The sequence below is a fragment of the Aegilops tauschii genome, chromosome 7 (genome assembly GCF_002575655.3).
Source record: "Aegilops tauschii subsp. strangulata cultivar AL8/78 chromosome 7, Aet v6.0, whole genome shotgun sequence".
Lineage (NCBI taxonomy): Eukaryota > Viridiplantae > Streptophyta > Magnoliopsida > Poales > Poaceae > Aegilops > Aegilops tauschii.
The window spans coordinates 193,324,425-193,348,910 of NC_053041.3; the positions used below are offsets into that span (position 1 = coordinate 193,324,425).

General features: G+C 44.8%; 2 long non-coding RNA genes across 3 annotated transcripts; one reads left to right on the forward strand and one right to left on the reverse strand.

Moving 5' to 3' along the window:
• The first annotated feature begins 1,055 nt into the window (after positions 1–1,055).
• On the forward strand, positions 1,056–6,231 carry LOC141028049 (uncharacterized). The gene is made up of 2 exons (XR_012190236.1): positions 1,056–3,716; positions 4,138–6,231. It is a non-coding gene; the product is annotated as an uncharacterized lncRNA (long non-coding RNA).
• A 1,528-nt stretch (positions 6,232–7,759) lies between these two features.
• On the reverse strand, positions 7,760–11,230 carry LOC109762774 (uncharacterized). Of its 2 annotated transcripts, none has more exons than XR_012190235.1 (4): positions 10,614–11,230; positions 8,924–8,992; positions 8,375–8,492; positions 7,760–8,267 (listed from the first exon to the last, which is right to left on the reverse strand). It is a non-coding gene; the product is annotated as an uncharacterized lncRNA (long non-coding RNA). The 2 variants fall into 2 exon arrangements; XR_012190234.1 differs by having other exon boundaries at positions 8,924–8,995.
• Positions 11,231–24,486: the final 13,256 nt, after the last annotated feature.

The following is a 24,486-nucleotide window of genomic DNA, read 5'->3' on the forward strand; positions in this document are numbered from 1 at the left end:
TCAAAACGATGACCGGTTCGAATGCGTAGCTACTGAAAGGTACATTCTTTCATTAGTATAAATGCAATTTGTTAATAAAAATAAACAGTGATTCAGTATGTATCATATGTCCAAATTTTGTTTTATTCAGCACAAGGCTTCAAGCATTGATCAGATTCAGCACAAGGCTCAGTTCAACAAAACGCATGCTGACTTGGATATTTCTTTTTATTCCAACATGTGTGAATGCTAGTCTTCTTACTGACATACCACATTAGTAAATTACTGGATTGACTAAACTCTTGGCCTATCTGTGCTGTGATCTATGGAGGACCTGATCATCCATAGAGCTAATTTCTGAAACTAAAAATTATCCTTTCTTATGTTTCTGTGTTGTCAAATAAAAGCTAATATACATGTGATGTCCAGTTTCTTCTTTCGGTTCAGTTCAATATCTAAAATCCTTCCAGTTTAATTCTTATGCGTCGTCCCGGCAACGCATCGCGTAGCCACCGACCTCCTCTGGTTGGGCCACACCACCACGGGCCGGTCCACAATGGTTGCTGGCAGCCATCCAAGTTGAGAGCTGATGGTAGTCCTCTGCATGCGTCAACGACACTCTCACGGCAACCTCTCTCTCACTTTGCTTTTGCTATTAAAATGCGTACATGTGTTCTGCTAATTTAGTAGTTGGGAAGATGGGGAAAAGAACACGCTCTTTAGGTGTTCAGTACAATTTATTATTTTAGTTCAGTTCAAAAAACCTTATTTTAACCCTGTAATATACATGGTTGGCCAAAAGATGACTATAGTTGTTATAGCAAAAACAGTGCAAACTTTTTAAAAGTTTATTTTTTGAACTTCTCCCAATCAATATACATGAACTTGATTATCTTTTTAACAGTACTTACATCAGCTCGTTGGAATTTGTGCATGTGCTTTTAACACAATCAGTTCAGATCTCGAGAGACCATAAGTTTGTTAACAAATATGTATATTAGATCAGTTCTATTTTGCTACTTTGCATGTTATATTTGCCCTCTATGCAAGTGTTGATGTTGCTGCTTCTAGGAGTCCTAAGTTTATAGAGCTTTTTACATTCTTTTTGGTTTTTGGTTTTTGCTTTTCATTTTTCATCTCTTCTTTGTCCTAGAGAGAAGCATCACTGGTTGGGATAGTTCAAAAGATAGAACTAGCAAGTTCTTGGGAAAGAGCTTTTGCTCAACCGTTGTATGAACTCGTGCATGACCATGAAGTAGAAGAAAGCAAAACATCAGTCCAGCTGGTGGACGAGTAGGTGATTTCTGTACCTACTCCCATTATAGTACATGATGTTGAGAAAAATAGTATTTGCTATTTAATGAGAGTCATAGAGAAGCAGAAATCATTTGCTACCTCTACCTTCTGGTTGGCATGAAGTAGGGTGCGGGAGGAAGAGTGTGGACGGCCGCTCACTGCTGGCGCCGAACGGGCTTTTAGCCTTGCATCGGCAACTGAAGTTCGATCTGGCCCCTATTGTAGTACGACGTGGGGGTCACCGAGGGGTGATGTCCTATGCCAAGGCGCTCCTACGTGGCCGCCACGGTGTGGGAAGCTGGGAGACGTTGGGGCAGCTTGCTGATGCGAGCAAGGAGGAGGTTGAGGTGTGCCATTCGGGAGCTACTCCGGTAGGAGTCTGGAGGATGTGGCGCCTCGCGTGCCCCAGTGAGGCCGCGCCCTCGTCATGGAAACACAGAGCATCCGTTCACAAGTACACTAACATGTTTGGTGCTCGTTCATAAGTGCTTGTTCATGCAGATCTCATATCCTTGTGTGTGCGTGTGTGTTGACGAACTTTGTGCTAAAATGAGTTCAACTAAGTTTACATCTCTGTACAAAGTTCAACTAAGCCCTTGACACCCCTGTTACGATGTGATATACATGCCACCAATCTCGCGTTGCCGATGAAAATCCATTAGAAACAAAAGTTCAATTTCGCTAATTCCTGCAGTTCTGTGGTTAGCACAAACTGGTGGTTCATTTTGCTAATTCTTGCGGTCTACAATTTCTTTTTGTTTTGCTAAAACTGGTAACTTTGGTTTGTCAGAAGATGGTGAACTGTGGGAGTACTTCCCTTGCTCTTTCTGCTACATCAAGGTTGAAAAAGCCCTTCATCTACATCCATCTGCGAGAGGAACACTGCTTTGACATCAGGAAAGCTGTGAGAGAGCATCTCCTTTCTTTTCCTTTTGCCTTCTAATCCCCAAGTGTTCGTTATTGCATATTAGTTTTGATCAAGACATAACCTTGAGCTAATAAACTGTTCTTGCTGGAAATGCATTTACAAAAATTATTGACATCTTTTTGCCAGTAAGGCTGTAAGCAATCTCGAGATCCCTAGTATGCCACTGTATGTTTCTTTATACAATCCCAAATGGATTACATAGCTCCTGATGACAGAATAAATATTCTGGAAAAAGCTCAAATACTATCATAGGGTCAGTTCAAAAAAATCCGACGAGCACTTGCAATGTACATAGTTTTTGCAGAAAAGATTTCAAAAACTCGGGTTCACCGATTTAATGAATTACTATAAGTTCAAATTTGCTAATATCTACAGTTCTGGTTGAGGAATTTAGGTAGTTTATTTTTCTAACCCCGGACTGTCTATAGTTCATTAGTTCATTGTCACTACACACATTGTTTATAAACTTAAACTTCACAGGGGTGGTTGTATTTAGTACTCCTACTTCTAAATTGGACTATTTAATTCCAAATGTTTACTTTGCATGATGGAAAAAATTGTGTATCGTGTAGTTCCTCCACTAGAGCCACTGCGGCCCATGGCAGCCCATGGTGGCGGAGTTCGTCGCCTCCATCAGTCCAACCCCATGGCTTCAGGGCGTCCGAGTTTCGTCGCGGCCATCAGTTCGGACACCTGCGTCGCTGCATGTGTTGCACCCACGGCCATTTGTGTCACTGCGTGCTCCGTCACCGGCCTCCTGCGCACCGTGACCCCTGCCGCACTCCTTCCTCTCCCTGAAGCCGCTCGTGCCCTCCCAGGCTTGATATCCTGCTGCAGCGATGAGCTCCTGTACATCGCCGAAGTTCCATACCCGCTCAACGGCACCAGCACGAGGATGCAGCAGCTAGGCTGAACCCCTGTTCGTGCTGAAGGTCAAGTACGCGGACGCCTGCAGAGGAGGTATCCATCTCTCTCTTCCTGCTTCTATGCTTTATTTGTACTAAGCTTTTGCAAAGATGCTTAAATGCACATGTTTCTTATAATCTTTACATACACACTCTTTCTATTTTCTCCCTCGCGTAGTCACTTTGCCTTTTGATGCTTAAATGCACCTTCAGTGCAGGTTGTCCGGTGCGCCAAGTATTGCCGGCAGCGATGCCTGCTTACGTCTTCCTCGTGTGATTCGCAAAGGCCGTGTCCTCCTCCTCAGATAAGATCATAAGAAGAGCGACAAGGAGGTAAAAGGAACACCACATTTTTACAAATTCTGCAGATGTAGTACGTATTTGCCATTTTGCCAAAGCAGCGAGTCTATGTGTTGATGTTCTCTCATCTTCTCTTGGATGTATTTGTCTAGATGGAGAGCACGGTCTTTTTTTCGTGGAGCTGACGCTGCTCCAGCATGCCAGTATGGCCTGGTCCAGTCTAAGCCCTCCATGGTTGCTGCTGCGGTTTCGGCAACCAGGCTCACCCCCGAAGAAGACCCCTATGTGGACTGACAATCTAAATTATAGTATGTGTTCTCTATTTATAATTGAAGTTCAAAAATATCATTGGCAGGGGTACATAAATGATTATAGTCGTTATAGCAAAAAAAAAGTGCAGAAACTTAAAGAACAAAATTATTGGTACACATAAACAAATTGGATTTATGTGTTATGTAGTATTGGTACTTAAGAACAAAAGTTTAGATTTCAAACTTTCAATAGTTCAGTACTACGTAGAAAGGAACATAAGTCCACCCTACAAAAAAACCCAGTAAATGCATTTCTGTTATGATCTAAATTTCTTTTGGTCTGTCTCTTTTAGTCTCTAACAGAGAACTTCCGCTGATATTGTAATAATCGGTAGTTTTTTTATCTTTAGCTCATCAAGTGTTAAGATTTCAGTGAAGTAAAATGCTTCTGAGCTTAGGCCATTTTGGTTATTTTCAGGATTTTCCGGATCAGGGAAGGTGCGGAGCTTGCCTGATTGCTTGCTACTTTGCATGTTCTGTTTACCCGCTATGCATGTGTTGATGTTGCTGCTTCTAGCAGCCCTAAATTTAGGGTCAGTACCACGCCGACAAGCCAGGCAGTCAGCCTTTGCATCACAAACTGCTGCAGTTTGATCTTGCGCAAGCGGGAAATTCCCTGATGTCGAGTGTATCAGTACCACCCTACGCTCCAAGCACGCCGCCTCCTGGTCACCCATCAGTTCTCTTGTTCCCTGCTACTTCTCCTAACATCACGATAAAAGTTTTGCTAGGAAAAAATGTGTGGATGAAAAGAGGATTGCAGTGACAGTAATTTTGGTTGCCATTTCTCTCTATAGCAGATTGCATCCACACAAAAAATGCTACTGCAGTTTACTCTATGTAAAAAAATGAACAAGGTTCAATTCACAAAAACATGTGGAAGTTCGTTTGTGAAATTCTGCAGTCTATTTGATTACGCCAAGATGTACAGGATGACTATTCTTTATTGTGTGCCTTCAGCACAATTTAAATTTACTAGTTGACCATATGTCTAATGGTTTTCTTTTGTTTACAGAAAAACTAATATGTGAGGATATTTCAGGTTTCTTTGTGAACTCGCAGTCTTACTGTACATGAACTTGTACATTACCTTGTTATCAGTTCATGTGTGTGTTGGTAACCACTTGCCGTTGTATTACTGCGGCTGCTCTATGTAATTAGCCCCTTTGTTGGGTGAATCTCCTACTATTTGCTAGCTTTGGTATTGTGAAAACACAGCAAGTTCACAATTTAAAAAGTTGTAAGTTCAACATGACCTCCCAGATAAGTTTGGGGAAAAAGCTCAAACAAAAAGAAACCCCATGAAAATTTAAATGGTAAAAGTTCAAGTCGCAAAACGAGAGAAGTCCAAAACATCGTTGCAAAAAATAGTAAGCTAAAAAAACACATTTTTTTTAAAAAAAATATCAGTCAGTTCAATGATATAAACCATGCAAGCTCGGGGACTATGAGACCGTAAACCGTTAAAAAGTTACGAGGAAAACCATACCGAAAAAATAGAATAAAATCTAGTATGTGAAAGCATGCTCAGTACAAACCCAGACACCGAAAAAATAGAGTAAAATCTAGTATGTGAAAGCACGCTCAGTACAAACCCAGACGGACATAAGTTCGAGTACTTTGTTTTTAGAACCATTCAACATTACTCTGTGAAAAATACCTCAGTACAAACACAGGCATAGATCAGTATGAGTACTCTGTTTTTTAGACAGAGAAAACAACACAATAGGTTTCACCTTATTCAAGATTACTCTTAAACAGTTGCGAAGTAGAGAAAACGTTCAACAAGACTAAGTTTCGCATTTTCGATAGCTATCCAATGGTATATCATTTGCCCCATTTCAACAAACTTTTTAAAAAAATCGCGTTCAAAATCAAATTTGACCGTATTTGAATTCGAGTTTAAACTGTAAGGAATTAGAAAAACATTTCTATACGAAAAAGTTGTGCATTTTCCATAGCTTTCCAACGCCGTATCATTTGCGTCAATCTGACAAATCGTTTGCAAAAAAATGCGAAAATACGTTTCGCCCAGAATTTCACCATTTTCCAAATTACTTGTAAATCGTGTAGAATTTGAAAAAACAATATATATATATATATATATATATATATATATATATATGGAAGAAGCGGATTTTCATCAGCTTTCCAACGGCATCTTATTTGCTCAATTCCGACAAACCATTTGAAAATTAAGACCAAAATACGATTCACGTTTTCGGTTTTGAAAAAAATGATTTTTTCAAAACTGCTCTTAAACCATAATTTTTTTGCAAAAACAAATTATATTAGTGTAATGTAGATGTCAAGAGCTTTCCAACGATATATTACACGGCCCGTTTCGACAAAAAAAATTGCAATAACAATTGAACTAAAGAAGACGATTTTCAACAGAAAATGAAAGCATCAGTTCAACCGCTCAACTAAGGAAGAGAGTGATGCTTCTCTCTGGGACAAAGAAGAGATGCAAAATGAAAAGCAAAAACCAAAAACCAAAAACCAAAAAGAATGTAAAAAGCTCTATAAACTTAGGACTCCTAGAAGCAGCAACATCAACACTTGCATAGAGGGCAAATATAACATGCAAAGTAGCAAAATAGAACTGATCTAATATACATATTTGTTAACAAACTATATGGTCTCTCGAGATCTGAACTAATTGTGTTAAAAGCACGCGCACAAATTCCAACGAGCTGATGTAAGTACTGTTAAAAAGATAATCACGTTCATGTATATTGATTGGGAGAAGTTCAAAAAATAAACTTTTAAAAAGTTTGCACTGTTTTTGCTATAACAACTATAGTCATCTTTTTGCCAACCATGTATATTACAGGGTTAAAATAAGGTTTTTTGAACTGAACTAAAATAATAAATTGTACTGAACACCTAAAGAGCGTGTTCTTTTCCCCATCTTCCCAACTACTAAATTAGCAGAACACATGTACGCATTTTAATAGCAGAAGCAAAGTGAGAGAGAGGTTGCCGTGAGAGTGTCGTTGACGCATGCAGAGGACTACCATCAGCTCTCAACTTGGACGGCTGCCAGCAACCATTGTGGACCGGCCCGTGGTGGTGTGGCCCAACCAGAGGAGGTCGGTGGCTACGGGATGCGTTGCCGGGACGACGCATAAGAATTAAACTGAAAGGATTTTAGATATGGAACTAAACCGAAAGAAGAAACTGGACATCACATGTATATTAGCTTTTATTTGACAACACAGAAACATAAGAAAGGATAATTTTTAGTTTCAGAAATTAGCTCTATGGATGATCAGGTCCTCCATGGATCACAGCACAGATAGGCCAAGAGTTTAGTCAGTCCAGTAATTTACTAATGTGGTATGTCAGTAAGAAGACTAGCATTCACACCTGTTGGAATAAAAAGAAATATCCAAGTCAGCATGCGTTTTGTTGAACTGAGCCTTGTGCTGAATCTGATCAATGCTTGGAAGCCTTGTGCTGAATAAAACAAAATTTGGACATATAATACATACTGAATCACTACTTTTTGCTTCTTCTTTTTTGTATGAACTGCTCGTATAATACATACTGAATCACTGTTTATTTTTATTAACAAATTGCTTTTATACTAATGAAAGAATGTACCTTTCAGTAGCTACGCATTCGAACCGATCATCTTTTTGAAATTTGAACTGACCATTGTTTTTAATTCAAACCAATTTTTAATTCGAACTAATGATTTCTTTTATTTTCAAACTGATCATTGTTTTTAATTCATATTGATCATTTCTGTACTCCAGATGGAAATGCAAGAAAATTGAATTGGCTGTACTAGGAGGGTCACTTCGCAAGTACACTAGTACTAGCACATATGCACTGACGTACACTATCACCATTGACATAGCAAATTTTAATTGACGGTACCAAATGCAACAAAGCGCAACCGGCAGTAGCAATTTTTTAGCACATCCTCATGAAACCCTCAGTGATCTGAAATACAAATGCATCAATAATGGTTGCAACTTGCAAACACATTGACAGTAGCAGCAATGCTGCAACTCAGGACGGCCGAGAAGTAGATGAACTGAAAGACATTCAAAAGTTGAATTGAAATAAAATAATGTCTTCACTTTAGGCATTATCTGGACATGATGAAGACTAGCTAATGTAAGGACAGACACAGAACCCTAAATACTGAACTTTTGGGGGAAATTTACTTGAACTATGTTTTGTAACTATATGTGCTAAATAGATCGTAACAACAAATAATTCACTTCATAGCCCTGAAATCATGAAAAAGGTTTACCCAGGGATTGTCCTTTCCGAAGCAATGTAGGTCAAAGAGATACTAGCACGTCCTATTAAATTCTGAAATTACATAACACAGTTGCTACGCACTAGGAGCTGTGCGCAGACAGCGGAAGGAGCAGCGGACGGGTAGCAACCGCCAAGGAACTGGCGCTGAGCCGGATCCAGGGGCGGAGCACGGGTTGGACTTCACACGGCGCTTTGAGCAACCGGTGGTAGAGCAATTAGTTGGACTGCCGAACTACAGAAGCATCCACAACGAGACCGACGTGCATTCTGACAAAGAAAAATAAGACATGAACTGAACTCACTGAACTAAAAAGAAGGCACACTATGAACTTGTCACACATCAGCGGAATATACACCAGCAGCCAGGAACATACCTGAACTTGGCATAGACTGGGGACATGAACATGTCGCACATCCACACTAGCACCAACGACACAAGCCATGGTGGCTATCAGGGGAGCCGGCCTGGATCCGGTCGGAGATGGGGGCGGCCTGGATCCGACATAAACAAATGTTTTTGTACTGAGCATGTCCAAAAAAATTGCTTTTATTTGACAACATGAAAACACCAAAAAGGATGATTTCAGTTTCATAAATTAACTCAAGAGGCAGTACCTCCAGCAATGGAAGATTACTGAGCCAAATGCCCATTCCGTGGCTACAGAAAAAACCGATTATTTCTCTTTTTCTTAGTGGTGCCACTATCTTCAGATTAGAAGAATCTAGATAACACTCATCCACTAATCTGCACATATTTTTTACATCATTTTCACGGCCTGATAATACATTCATGTCATTATTTAGTTTACCAGTTAACAAAAAGAATCAGCTATCAGTTCACAAAGAGCATCAACTATAAGTTCACAAAAGTATGAAACATCACAAGAACATAAAAAAGAATGTTTATTAGTTCACAAACCTACCAGCAATAGTAGTCGTGCTGCTCCAGTGCAGCCGCCGTTGTTGATTTTCTTCTAAAAATACACACTGAACTGCTGTAACAAAACATAGAGAAACTTTAAACCGCAAGATTTAGCAAGATGAACCACTAGTCTACTAACCAGAAGAACTGAATGAATTACAAAAATTGAACTTTTCCTAATGCTCTGCAGGCTGGACAATTGGGGATTAAAGTTTGTAGCAGTAGTGCACATGGCTATATAGGGCTCTCCCAGGACAAGCCCTCGTGTATAAAAAAGCTAGTGGTTTAAATTCAAAATGTGGACAACGCCACCAAACATTTCATTAGTATATATTCTCACCTTATCCTCCAGTGCCTGTTTTGTGTTATATGAAGATGGAAAACATAAAGGCAATTGTACTTACGATTTGGAATTAGATGTACTGAATAGCATACAGAAGATGGACTGAAAAAATTGAAATAGCACAACCATTCTACTTTTTGACAATCTTTTGAACTAGCTCTACGACAAGTTTTTGAACTTACGTATGCAGATGAAGTGAACTTTTCGACACATATCTTTCGTTTGTAACCATACCCAACTCACACCCTCCTTGATATTGTGTTGAACTACTGTTGCGTTTTTTTATGTGGTAAACTTTTTTATAAAAAAATACTGACTACTATTTCCTAATTTACAACAATACTTCTGCTGGTGTGTCTAGGGCAAGCTTTTGTATAGGATTCACCTCCTCCTTTGCCAACTACCTCTGGAGCCCAAATCTATTCGCACTTGCATGCCGACTAGTCTAGCGAGGAGAAGCAGTGCGAGGCGTGCCGCAGTAAAGCCATGACATGCGCCGAAAAGCTTAACAATCAGTACGATGATCCAATCCAACAGCAAAACTGAATATATGTAATGCTCCAATACACACAGAACGCACATAATTAAGTTCAGACAACCAACCCGTTTATGTTTCAGACAATAAATGCATTTAAGCTCCAAGAACAAATGTGTTTAGGTTCAAAGAACAAAACAATCTTCAGTGTGATTTTCTGCATATGGACAATCGCAGAAGCAACATAGCTGGACTGAAGCTCTGCGAATTTTAGAACTTACAAAAAAATGTGTAGGCGGAGCACATATATCAGTAATAGTAATATCGAGCGGGTTCAGTTCAGCCCCTACATTTTTCAATCAACTCGTTATTCATCAATACTAGTATGACTGGACAAGAAGTGCAAATTTGTAGCAGCACATAGATTGAACTTACATAATTTTTCTTTGAACTTATTTTAGGTGATATATCTAAACTTATATAATTTTGAAACGTGAACTGATGATATTTGCACAAGCACCCAACTATTCTGTGTGTCTTTCATGAACTGATGAAATAATACACACCGAACTAATAATGAGTTTAGTACAGAAAAAAAGTATCTTCTCTAGGCATTAAGACAAACACCTGCCAAACAACAATCACTAGACAACAGTGGCGCTTGAGGAGCCGGGGAAGAGGGACAGTACAAACAAGTGCAACTCAATGATACCATATGCTACCGAACAATTTTGCCACGTGGGACTGAGGAAAGAAACCAAACAAGATGAGTTGAAAATCATAATAGAATGACCATAGCTACAATATGGACTGAATATACACCAGAGGAGCATGAACGTCCAAGGGGAGATGTGGAAAGGTTGAGATGGGCACCTCCCGAGCTGCGACATCAAATTGCTTGGCACTGTGTCGTTGAATGATCCGAGGTGGCGGCAGTGAACGGAGGGCACGTCAGGTTGGTAGTTGTCGCGCTGGAGATGGACATCAGGGACGTTGCGGCAGAAGAAGTGGGTCACGCCGGCGACCTGCGGCTGTGGGTGTAGCCGTGTAGGTGGTTCGCTGGTAGACCGGAGATGGGGGAGATGGGAAACAGGGTGGCGGCCGGAGCGTGTGACTGCAGAGAGTGGTCAGGGAGCTTGATGACGAGATCAGGAGGTGATGGGGGTGACGGAGGCTTGTGAAGCGGCGGCGCGGCGATGGCGCCGGCGGCTAGGAGGTTGGGCAAGCGTCGGCAACGCGACCGGCAACCAGGAGGTTGTGTGCGGGGCGGTGGCGCGGTGGAAGCAGTGGGGAGGTGGGCCGGCGGTGCGGTGGAAGCAGGGGGCGGTGCTCCGGTGGAAGCAGCGGGGAGGCGGGCCGGTGGCGCGGCGGAAGCAGAGGGGCGGCGCCGGCGGCGGGTGGACTCGAGAAGAAGCTGGGGAGTGGGTGGGCTTTTTCTCTGTTTCGTGCCACATCGATAGCACCGGTGCGTGCAAAATGGATCAGGCCTCTATAAGGGCTCAGGGGTAACAGAATATATATCCCAAACACACATATTCTCATTCACACACATATTCCAATTTTTGAAATGAACAACTTTTTACTCACCTATATATATCTCCCGAGAGAGATCGAGAGCACGCGGTTAATTAGATGATGTGTGACGCCTCCGATTTAATCGTACACTAATCATGCACGCAAACATATATGATCAAGATCAAGGACTCATGGGAAGATATCACAACACAACTCTAAAACATAAATAAGTCATACAAGCATCATAATACAAGCCAGGGCCTCGAGGGCTCGAATACAAGTGCTCGATCATAGACGAGTCAGCGGAAGCAACAATATCTGAGTACAGACATAAGTTAAACAAGTTTGCCTTAAGAAGGCTAGCACAAACGTGGATATAGATCGAAAGAGGCGCGGGCCTTCTGCCTGGGATCCTCCTAACTACTCCTGGTCGTCGTCAGCGGGCTGCACGTAGTAGGCACCTCCGGTGTAGTAGGAGTCGTCGTCGACGGTGGCGTCTGGCTCCTGGGCTCCAGCATCTGGTTGCGACAACCAGGTAGAAAGGAAATGGGGAAAAGAGGGAGAAAAGCAACCGTGAGTACTCATCCAAAGTACTCGCAAGCAAGGAGCTACACTACATATGCATGGTTATATGTGTAAAGGGCCATATCGGTGGACTGAACTGCAGAATGCCAGAATAAGAAGGGGATAGCTAATCCTGTCGAAGACTACGCTTCAGGCCACCTCCATCTTGCAGCATGTAGAAGAGAGTAGATGATAAGTTCACCAAGTAGCATCGTATAGCATAATCCTACCCGGCGATCCCCTCCTCGTCGCCCTGTTAGAGAGCGATCACCGGGTTATATCTGGCACTTGGAAGGGTGTGTTTTATTAAGTATCCGGTTCTAGTTGTCATAAGGTCAAGGTACAACTCCGGGTCGTCCTTTTACCGAGGGACACGGCTATTCGAATAGATAAACTTTCCTGCAGGGGTGCACCACATAACCCAACACGCTCGATCCCATTTGCCCGGACACACTTTCCTGGGTCATGCCCGGCCTCGGAAGATCAACACGTCGCAGCCCCACCTAGGCTCAACAGAGAGGTCAGCACGCCGGTCTAAATCCTATGCGCGCAGGGGTCTGGGCCCATCGCCCATTGCACACCTGCACGTTGCGTACGCGGCCGGAAGCAGACCTAGCCCCCTTAATACAAGCGCGAGCTTACGGTCCAATGCGGCGCGCGCCACTCAGTCGCTGACGTCAAAAAGAGCTTCGGCTGATACCACGACGCCGAGTGCCCATAACTGTTCCCGCGTAGTTGGTTAGTGCGTATAGACCAAATGGCCAGACTCAGATCAAATACCAAGATCTCGTTAAGCGTGTTAAGTATCCGCGAACGCCGACCAGGGCCAGGCCCACCTCTCCCCTAGGTGGTCTCAACCTGCCCTGTCGCTCCGCCACAAAGTAACAGTCGGGGGCCGTCATGAACCCAGGCCCACCTCTACCGGGATGGAGCCACATGTCCTTTCAGCCCCCTCATCAGAATCACTTGCGGGTACTCAACGAGCCGACCCGACTTTAGTCATCACATGTGTCATGTATATAAAGTATATAGTATATACCCGTGATCACCTCCCGAAGTGATCACGGCCCAAGTAGTATAGCATGGCAGACGGACAAGAGTGTAGGGCCACTGATGGAACACTAGCATCCTATACTAAGCAGTAGGATAGCAGGTAAGGGTAACAACTGTAGCAACAATGGCAGGCTATGCAACAGAATAGGATTAACCGAAATCAGTAACATGCTACACTACTCTAATGCAAGCAGTATAGAGAAGAATAGGCGATATTTGGTGATCAAGGGGGGGGGTGGGCTTGCCTGGTTGCTCTGGCAAGGAAGGGTCGTCAACTCCGTAGTCGAACTGGGGTCGCCGGCAGTCTCGGGGTCTACCGAAAAGAAGTAACGGAGGGGGAACACAATAAATAACAAAGCAATCAAAGCATCACAAAGCGTAACATGTCAATACGCGGTGCTAGGTGTGCCCTAACGCGGTAGTAGGTGATACCGACGAACGGGGGAAACATCCGGGAAAGTATCCCCGGCGTTTCGCGTTTTTGAACAGATGAACCGGAGGGGGAAAGTTGCGTGTTTTCTATGCTAGGGATGTGTGGTGAACGAACGGGCTGCGTATCCGGATTCGTCTCGTCGTTCTGAGCAACTTTCATGTACAAAGTTTTTCCATCCGAGCTACGGTTTATTTTATATTAATTTTAAAAGGTTTAAATCATTTTTTAGCATTTATTTAATTATTTTAATCCAACATTATCCAGAACAGTGCACGATGACGTCAGCAGTCAACAGAGGCGTTGACTGGTCAACTGACGTGCGGGTCCCGTTCGTCATTGACTGTTTAGTCTAATTAGGGTTTAACTAGTCTAATTACTGTTTAATTAAACTAACTAGTTAATTAGATTAATTAAATAGTATTAATTAACTTAATTTTTTATATTCATTTTTTTAAAAACGTTCTCAAGGGGCGTGGGCCCTGGCTGTCATAGGGCCAAGGGCTTAACGGGCACTGGGCGATGGATCGAGCACGGGGCGAAGGGCGCAATGGGCGGGGACGCCTGGACCCGGGCGATCCCGGCTGGCTTAGCCAGTGGCGAGGCCAGGCAAGGGCGTCGGCGAGGTGAACGGGGCCGGCGCGTGGCGCGGTTGGCGGAGCAAGCGCAGAACCCGGGCGAGGGTGAGCAAGCAGGGGACGTGGTGGTCGCCGGGGAGGGGAGAGGGCGCGATGGGTGCCAGAGTAGGCGACGGGCGTGCGCGGGGAGCAAGGGCGTCGAGCGGCGCGGTGTAGACGAGCACGGCGCGGGCGCACGCGTAGGACGACCGGCCGGAGCGGCGAGATCCGCGGTGGTGATGCGGGGTAGGCGAGCGGGCGCGTCTGTGGCCGTGCGGGCGCGCGCGTACACAACAGCATGAGGAGCAGATGTGGCAGTGGGAGGAGGAGAGGCCATGGCCTCACCGGCGGTCGTGGGGTCTAGGCAGGGGGGTTGAGGAGGACGACGGAGACGACCGGGCGACGGGAAGGCGAGCGGTGATCCGGCGGGGTGGCTCCGGCGAGGTGGCTCCATCGAGATCCCCGGGCGACGACGGCGGCGGGGAGGCGAATGGCTGTGCCGTCGGCGTCGAACGGCAGGGGCGCGTCGGGCCCCGATCCAGATCGGATCGGGGGAGGGGCGGGGAGTGGCGAGTGGGGGGGAGTGGTGCGTGGGCTAGGGTTTCGGGTAGTGGGGGGTTATGGAGGGGAGTAGGTGGGCTGGCCGGTTGGGCCAGGTGGGTCGGCCAGCTGGGCTGTCTGGTCCAGTTGGCCAGGGGGCTTTTCTCTTTTTTTTACAGTTTTGTTTTGTTTTCTATTTTTCTTATTTTCTTTTCTGTTTTATTTATTTTAGTTAGCAAAACAGTTTTACAAAAATACAACCCCTACTCCTAAATTAGCATAATAACATAGGCCACCTACTCCAAAAATTTTGGTGATTATATAAACTAGATTAACATTTTTTTAGTATTTAAAAGCATTTAAATAATTGTTTTGCTGCTGTTTTACTTACTATAGTGCAGTTAAATACTTTACAAAAGTGTGGTTTCTTCACCAATATTTAATATGGACTATTTGGCTCACTCCGAACATTTTAGTTTTAATATTTGTAAACTTTTATTATTTGCTTTTATTTAAATTTTGAATTTGTTGCGGTTCTGAACTATCGAAAGTTTATCAACAGTAAACGGGGTGACGTGGCATCGTTAACGTGGGATTACTGTAGCTTAATTATCCGGGCGTCACAATTCTCCTCCAGTACAAGAAATCTCGTCCCGAGATTTAAGAGGGGAGTAAGGGGGAAAGTTCTGGTTACGATATTCTAACGGATCTTCTCGAAGAAGTTAATCCTTTGGTTGATGTCTTCAATTCTTTATTACAATGCATCATGATGAAGTCGTCGTCCTTTCTTCGGGAACTCCATCGTACTTACGAAAGGATAAGGGGGCATTACGGAAAAACGGGCCACTACAATGTTTGCTTATCTAGTAGATAACATCGGGGAGGGTGGCGGGAGGTAACCCTCGAATTGAAACTTAAGACATTATCGAGAGCAAGTAAGAAGGTGCAAAATAGAAGTTTCAAGCGCATAGACAATCGTTCGTTGCCTGATACGAAATGTGACAGGGGTTCAGAGCAAATGGGAAAGTATCGTGTCTGGTACCAGAATAGATCACTAGGCAGGTGGCTCGTGAATCACATACGAAGTCAAGCTCGAGGAATAACTTCGACAACAGGGTGTATAGGAGGTCAGGTTTCGATCCTGTGGAACTGTGGGTTATGGGCCCACCATGTGGGTTAAAAGTAGGAAGGGCGGTGACATCTTGCACGATCATGATAGCAAGGCATGTCAGAGGGTATCCTGTCAATTATATGTCAGCAACATCGTCGGTACCAAGGGCGAGGGACGAAGAGAACCATTTTCCTGCTCGTTGAAACGAGGCGGACCAATAGGCAAAGTTCTCGTCCATCGGTGGCTACCGGAATGTCACCAACAATAGTAACAGGGTCTTACTGACAGAGTTGTACACCGAGGTGTTTGCACAAGCAGGGAATTAATACTGCTTAGATCATAATGATCACCAGAAACGTTAAACCAACCAATGGAAAGGAAAATATGATTATCAGATTAAACAGAACAATGGAAAGGAAAATGTGTTTAAACACATATTTCAGGGGTATATCCTTCCCAAGGACAATGGTTAGAAGAGAACCATTTAAGTTAGGGAAGAGTAAGTTCATGACATTACCCAAACAATGGTGTTTGGATAATTGATAAAGAAATTTTAGCATGGTGCTTTAAATGTTCTTATCGAAGATCAGGGTACCACATACATGCTTCGAGATAGAATTGACATGGTCTTCAAGCAAAGGCCAGACTTAGGATACACAAAGGATTCATCAGGAACAACTTGTAGAATAAGTCTTACAGATTCCTCATGGAAGAATGGATAACATTGCTAAAGGGAACTATAACAATAGGTCCTCCGGTCAAGTGTGCTAGGCATGACATCACCTTACCGGGTCATATAAAGACCAATGTTATAACTCTTGAAAATATGCTCCAACCATCATATCTGACCGAGATTCAGATCTGATTGGTGTCAGGATAACTCAGACTCAGGATGCCTGAGAAGAAAGGTGCAACACAAATTGTCGAAACGACATCGAAGATTCTCGGGAGATGAACTATGAAAGCGAGTTCCGAACAAGGGTTCATCATTAAATCAAGGAGAGGTGAGGAGGTGACTGATTGACTCGGCGACAATCCATTGAGATTTCCAAAGGATGGATTTCCACAACTATGTGAACAAGGAGATAACATTAGCTAGATCAAATGACTTAATGATGTATGCTCAAGGAAAACATACACAGTTAAACATTGGTTTAAATGTGCACCCGAAATATGGGCTAGGTAGCACGATCAATGTTCGAATGATCATTCATTAAGCCATAGACGTAGAATGAAACTATAGACCAATAACTTCAAAGCAATAGGGTTGCTAGAAGTTTAGAATTTACACATCACAGACCATTTGTCGGTATTTCGTCTAGAAACAACACGGGGACCAAGAAAGAATGGTGATGGTGAGAAGTATCACTGTACCAAGAATTCTTAAGAGGTGGAGTAATCCTCACGACATTCTTGACATAAAAGATGGTAATACTCCAAGTTAAAGAGGAGCAAATGTTGGATAGCAAGGATCTCAAGGTATAACACAAAACACAATCAAGTTTGTGTTGGAAGGAAGGCAATAAAGTGGCCGATGATAACACAAATCATCGAGGGCAAGGATGGTATTTCCCATCATGAATTCGATTGATATCCTGGAAGAGCTCATAAGGTTGATGATGATCACGACACATTTGTCGAGAGATTTCATGAAGATGTAATCAACCAGCGACGACATCAAGTCAAAGGAATGATGAAGCGAAAGGTTATTGGAACCACGGGTAGGACACAAACTCGAAATCAAGTTTGCTATTCAAGGAGAAGTGATATGACGAGGAAGATCGACGCAAGGTTAGCTCACTGTCGAAATTTGTGCGCTGGGAAGGTTCAGGTAGCACAGTTAAAATCGGCACGATAATGACATAGCCGAGCAGGCTAGGAATGACTTGAAGGGTTATTAAACTCGTAAGCAACAAAAATTACTTAGAGTTATTGAATCGGAGTGCGGAATTGATTCACTTATCGGTGTCCTTGAGGGGTTCTAACAACTCAGAACCCGTTGGAAAAATGGAATCGGCAAGAATATTAGTTGATGAAGAACTCATAAGAAGTTATGCAGTTCCGTGATAATCTTGAGATACCAAGGGGGTAATACTCGACAACAAATCAAAGTAGAGGTTGGACTGGGGTATTACTCTACAGAAGACAAGTGCTTAAACTTGCACGAGAAATGGTATTTAAAGGAGAACGTGGTCGGAACCACGATTGCAAAAGGCCAGATCCTAGATATAAGATGAACTTATGCGAAGGGAATAACTAGTTTTAAAAGAAGCTTCGATGAGAAGATCTACATCGTGTCCATGGGCATGAACACAAAGTTCAAGGTCGACTCCCACTTCTCCAATGCATATCCTTTCATTTACTTCTCGCGTTCGATGAAGTTGTAGTGTTGAAATTTTATATGGCAAAATACCAGAAGAGTATGACTCGTGAAAACTTTCGAGTTCACACATATTAAGGAAGGCATAGGTTCAAGCCATCAGGGCTTCTTAGAACAAATACCACGAACTTCAATAGTAAATAACACAAGCTCGATAGTAGAGCATGGGTGACAAAAGGAGAGGATACAATTTACCGAAGGCATTATGTATGAGGGAAGAACTTCTCAAGGTGATTGAATATGAAGGACACTGTCGGATAAAAATCCAACAATGGATCGGGCGATCCACAACAGAGCTAATGTGAGTATCAGTACTCAATCAGAGGAAGAAAGAATGCAAAGGTATCAGATTATGGGAATAACTAACTAATTCAAATCTCAAATGTAAAGGAATTGCGATTTCCAAATCAAGAGATTAGAAGCAAACGCTCTGATTGAGGATGGATAAGTTGAGTAAACTTACGGGTACAACCGACGGCTATTCGATTGGTCGAGAATCAGTTCATGTTTAAAATGACGTCTGAGCCGGAAAGATAATTTAAAAGGATCAACTGATGATTGTGTGCATTCGCACTCATGTTGAATCAACAGGATCAAAATGTCAATCACAAGGATTTTAATGGTTATTGTTAGTCAAATGGAATTGTCCAAACTGCAAGCAGACAAGTATTTGCAGAAGGACTACCGGAAGATCGGGTAGTATTTCGAAGACTTTTGTGAAACACCTGAACAACTTTGGACGAACGGATATGCGGCAAGCGCGAGTAATTATCCGTAGGGGTATTCATGCGGCAAGGAACGGCAGGACAGTAAGCATAAAGAATTCTCGGAATATCGAAGAGTATTTCAGGACATCTTGTAATAACAAGAGCAACTGGGGATGACAATATGAACGATAGGTGTAAGTAGTTATCCATAGAGATTTATCGATGGAAGTGAATTGCAAAAGCGATGGCACATAGTCTCGAGAGCACATCGTAGAGTATCTTCGGAATCTCTTGGTGCAGCCGGCGATCATCTGGCCTGAAGGGGCTCTCCGGGAGGAAGTAGTAACGAGATCCTAAAGTTAGATTTTAGTAAATTCATTAAACCCGAATAGGAGAGAGATCAGAGTCCCAAAGTATAGGTCAAGGAATAAAAGATCCTAATACCACCCAATGGCGACGTGGGCCCGTAAGACACACAACCATGTTAGTAAAAGTTTTGTAATGTCTAGACTCGACTTCGGCCAAGGAGGGTGGAAGGGGGATTCCTACAGGCAGTCGGCTCTGATACCAACTTGTGACGCCCCCGATTTAATCGTACACTAATCATGCACGCAAACGTGTATGATCAAGATCAGGGACTCACGGGAAGATATGACAACACAACTCTAAAACATAAATAAGTCATACAAGCATCATAATACAAGCCAGGGGCCTCGAGGGCTCGAATACAAGTGCTCGATCATAGACGATTCAGCGGAAGCAACAATATCTGAGTACAGACATAAGTTAAACAAGTTTGCCTTAAGAAGGCTAGCACAAACGGGGATACAGATCGAAAGAGGCGCAGGCCTCCTGCCTGGGATCCTCCTAACTACTCCTGGTCGTTGTCAGCGGGCTGCACGTAGTAGTAGGCACCTCCGGTGTAGTAGGAGTCGTCATCGACGGTGGCGTCTGGCTCCTGGGCTCCAGCATCTGGTTGTGACAACCAGGTAGAAAGGAAAGGGGGAAAAGAGGGAGAAAAGCAACCGTGAGTACTCATCCAAAGTACTTGCAAGCAAGGAGCTACACTACATATGCATGGTTATATGTGTAAAGGGCCATATCGGTGGACTGAACTGCAGAATGCCAGAATAAGAGGGGGATAGCTAATCCTGTCGAAGACTACACTTCAGGCCACCTCCATCTTGCAGCATGTAGAAGAGAGTAGATGGTAAGTTCACCAAGTAGCATCGTATAGCATAATCCTACCCGGCGATCCCCTCCTCGTCGCCCTGTTAGAGAGCGATCATCGGGTTATATCTGGCACTTGGAAGGGTGTGTTTTATTAAGTATCCGGTTCTAGTTGTCATAAGGTCAAGGTACAACTCTGGGTCGCCCTTTTACCAAGGGACACGGCTATTCGAATAGATAAACTTCCCTGTAGGGCTGCACCACATAACCCAACACGCTCGATCCCATTTGGCTGGACACACTTTCCTGGGTCATGCCCGGCCTCGGAAGATCAACACGTCGCAGCCCCACCTAGGCTCAACAGAGAGGTCAGCACGCCGGTCTAAATCCTATGTGCGCAGGGGTCTGGGCCCATCGCCCATTGCACACCTGCACGTTGGGTACGCGGCCGGAAGCAGACCTAGCCCCCTTAATACAAGCGCGAGCTTACGGTCCAATGCGGCGCGCGCCACTCAGACGCTGACGTCAAAAAGAGCTTCGGCTGATACCACGACACCGAGTGCCCATAACTGTTCCCGCGTAGTTGGTTAGTGCGTATAGACCAAATGGCCAGACTCAGATCAAATACCAAGATCTCCTTAAGCGTGTTAAGTATCCGCGAACACCGACCAGGGCCAGGCCCACCTCTCTCCTAGGTGGTCTCAACCTGCCCTGTCGCTCCGCCACAAAGTAACAGTCGGGGGCCGTCATGAACCCAGGCCCACCTCTACCGGGATGGAGCCACATGTCCTTTCAGCCCCCTCATCAGAATCACTTGCGGGTACTCAACGAGCCGACCCGACTTTAGTCATCACATGTGTCATGTATATAAAGTATATAGTATATACCCGTGATCACCTCCCGAAGTGATCACGACCCAGTAGTATAGCATGGCAGACGGACAAGAGTGTAGGGCCACTGATGGAACACTAGCATCCTATACTAAGCAGTAGGATAGCAGGTAAGGGTAACAACTGTAGCAACAATGGCAGGCTATGCAACAGAATAGGATTAACCGAAATCAGTAACATGCTACACTACTCGAATGCAAGCAGTATAGAGAAGAAAAGGCGATATCTGGTGATCAAGGGGGGGGTGGGCTTGCCTGGTTGCTCTGGCAAGGAAGGGTCGTCAACTCCGTAGTCGAACTGGGGTCGCCGGCAGTCTCGGGGTCTACCGAAAAGAAGTAACGGAGGGGGAACACAATAAATAACAAAGCAATCAAAGCATCACAAAGCGTAACATGTCAATACGCGGTGCTAGGTGTGCCCTAACGCGGTAGTAGGTGATACCGACGAACGGGGGAAACATCCGGGAAAGTATCCCCGGCGTTTCGCGTTTTTGAACAGATGAACCGGAGGGGGAAAGTTGCGTGTTTGCTATGCTAGGGATGTGTGGTGAACGAACGGGCTGCGTATCCGGATTCGTCTCGTCGTTCTGAGCAACTTTCATGTACAATGTTTTTCCATCCGAGCTACGGTTTATTTTATATTAATTTTAAAAGGTTTATATCATTTTTATCATTTATTTAATTATTTTAATCCAACATTATCCAGAACAGTGCACGCTGACGTCAGCAGTCAACAGAGGCGTTGACTGGTCAACTGACGTGCGGGTCCCGTTCGTCATTGACTGTTTAGTCTAATTAGGGTTTAACTAGTCTAATTACTGTTTAATTAAACTAACGAGTTAATTATATTAATTAAATAGTATTAATTAACTTAATTAATTAAATTATTATTTTTTATTCATTTTTTTAAACGTTCTCAGGGGGGCGTGGGCCCTGGCTGTCATAGGGCCAAGGGCTTAACGGGCACTGGGCGATGGATCGGGCACGGGGCGCAGGGCGCAGCGGGCGGGGACGCCTGGACCCGGGCGATCCCGGCAGGCTTAGCCAGTGGCAAGGCCAGGCAAGGGCGTTGACGAGGTGAACGGGGCCGGCGCGTGGCGCGGTTGGCGGAGCAAGCGCAGAACCCGGGCGAGGGTGAGCAAGCAGGGGACGTGGTGGTCGCCGGGGAGGGGAGAGGGCGCGGTGGGCGCCGGAGTAGGCGACGGGCGCGCGTGGGGAGCAAGGGCGTCGAGCGGCGTAGTGTAGACGAGCACGGCACGGGCGCGCGCGTAGGACGAGCGGTCGGAGCGGCGAGATCCGCGGTGGTGATGCGGGATAGGCGAGCGAGCGCGTCTGTGGCCGTGCGGGCGCGCGCGTACACGAAGGCATGAGGAGCAGATGTGGCAGGGGGAGGAGGAGAGGCCAGGGCCTCACCGGCGGTCGTGGGGTCTAGGCAGTGGGGGTTGAGGAGGACGACGGCGACGACCGGGCGACGGGAAGGCGAGCGGTGATCCGGCGGGGTGGCTCCGGCGAGGTGGCTCCATCGAGATCCTCGGGCGACGACGGCGACGGGGAGGCGAATGGCTGTGCCGTCGGCGTCGAACGGCAGGGGTGCGTCGGGCCCCGATCCAGATCGGATCGGGGGAGGGGCGACGTGGGGGGGGGGGGAAGTGGTGCGTGGGCTAGGGTTTCGGGTAGTGGGGGGTTATGGAGGGGAGTAGGTGGGCTGGCCGGTTGGGCCAGGTGGGTCGGCCAGCTGGGCCGTCTGGTCCAGTTGGCCAGGGGGCTTTCTCTCTTTCTTTTTTTACACTTTTGTTTTGTTTTCTATTTTTATCTTTTTCTTATTTTCTTTTCTGTTTTATTTATTTTAGTTAGCAAAACAGTTTTACAAAAATACAACCCCTACTCCTAAATTAGCATAATAACATAGGCCACCTACTCCAAAAAGTTTGGTGATTATATAAACTAGATTAACATTTGTTTAGTATTTAAAAGCATTTAAATAATTGTTTTGATGCTGTTTCTACTTACTATAGTGCAGTTAAATACTTTACAAAAGTGTGGTTTCTTCACCAATATTTAATATGGACTATTTGGCTCACTCCGAACATTTTAGTTTTAATGTTTGTAAACTTTTATTATTTGCTTTTATTTAAATTTTGAATTTGTTTTGGTTCTGAACTATCGAGAGTTTATCAACAGTAAACGGGGTGACGTGGCATCGTTAACGTGGGATTACTGTAGCTTAATTATTCGGGCGTCACATGATGAGAGAGAACGATCGACAGAGCACGCGTGGTTGGCTAAATAGCTAGCTAGATCTAGTTGTTGGGGAGGAGAGGTGAATCTAGCTAGCTAACTAATGGAGAGGGATTATGGTGGATGGGGGCATTAATGGGGGAGAGAAGAGAGGTGTAGGAGAAAGAGAGAGGCCATTTATGGAGGAGGGTGCCATTAATGAGGAGAGAAGAGAGGTAGGAGGAAGAGAGAAGAAGATAAACAATGGTGGAGCTAGAGTGGAGAGGGGAGAGGGGAAAGGAGTGGGAGAGGAGGGGAAGGGGTGGAAAAGGTGGCACCAGCCGCAACTAGCAGTTGTGCTGCTTTGCAAAAAGCGCTGCTACTATTGGACTTAAAAGCGCTACTACTAATTGGGGCCCACTAGCAGTAGCGGCGCGTAAAAATAGAGCGCTGCTACTAAACTCTTAGTAGTAGCGCTTTTTTCTGTACACCGCTACAACTACAAAAACAGTCGGTGGCCTCGTCTAGTCCCACAGAGTAGTAGCGCGATTCTGCGCTACTACTATGGAGTTACTAGTAGCGCTTTCCAGGAAAAGCGCTACTGCTAAATAGCAGCAGCGTTTACTTCTTTCCAACGCTACTACTATGCTACTGTGTATAAGCGTTTTCCTAGTAGTGGGAGGACAAAGAAGCAGTAGCGGCGGGTGGGAATCCGGCCTTTAGTGAAATCAGGGGCCAACGCGCCAGAGACTACTTGTGGGCACGTGCAAGGAGGCGTGATGATGGAACTTATTACTTTAAAAACTCACATGACGAAGAACTGTATCAAGTGATGTTAGAGGCTTCCAAGATCCCTGGAAGGTTCTACAGGAACTCAGGGCCATGTGACATTCTGTCCGTTGCTCTGGAAACAAAAGAGCCCCCTGGCCGTGCAAGGGGTATATGTGTTAATGTCCCGCACAAGAGGGCTTTCACACTCAGCAAAGAAGAGAGGCTTAGCATGAAAAAAGTGAGGAGTGAAATGAAGCAGAATGCATTGTATGAAAGGTTGAGGAAGGAGATGTATCCGGCTAATCGAAAGGATGTTGAGGAGTCAATGATGATGCAGAAGACTCTAACACTGACAGATAGCCAGCAGATGGGAGGGGAGGCGGGCATGGGGAATGCTGCTTATTGCGCGACAACACTGCACGAGAGTAGTTGTGCATCAGCTGACCCCAGTGTTGGGGATGTAACTATTGAGTGTAAGCCGTCCAGGAGGGGGCAGGTTATGCTCAAGGCGGTTTACCAATACAAAGCCCAAGAAGATATTGAAGATGGCGGTTCACGAAGCTAACCTGCTAAAGGCCCGAAGCCCAAAGGCGACTTAAGGCCCAATAAGTGTAAACCGTCATATATGTATGACTTGTATCATAAGGCATGTATAGTTAGTCACCGAGCCAGGCACGTTGTTTATGAGCCAGCCGGGACTCCGTGAGTCGCCGGGCGTCAACATGTGTATATAAAGGGACGAACCGCCAGCGATTTAGTGTAAGAAACTAGAGATCGAAAGC